The sequence below is a fragment of the Fulmarus glacialis genome, unplaced genomic scaffold (genome assembly GCF_000690835.1).
Source record: "Fulmarus glacialis isolate BGI_N327 unplaced genomic scaffold, ASM69083v1 scaffold18831, whole genome shotgun sequence".
In the NCBI taxonomy this organism is placed as follows: Eukaryota; Metazoa; Chordata; class Aves; order Procellariiformes; family Procellariidae; genus Fulmarus; species Fulmarus glacialis.
In genome coordinates this window covers 20,078-20,277 of record NW_009191090.1, presented here as the reverse complement: position 1 = coordinate 20,277, position 200 = coordinate 20,078, and positions in this window count along the sequence as shown.

Here is a 200-nt window from a genome sequence, read left to right as displayed (position 1 = left end):
GCACTGGGGGTGGAGGAGGGGGGCGTTTTCCTGAGCCCTGCGGCCTGTTTCCAGAGGGAAAATTCTTACTTAGAAAAGAAACCCAAACACATAAAAATTGAGCGTAAGCGAAACGTTCGTGATGGTCTTATCCACCTGGACGCTGTGAGGTCTGGACGAAAACCAGCAAGGCATAGTCTTAAAACGGCCGGTGCCCCGGC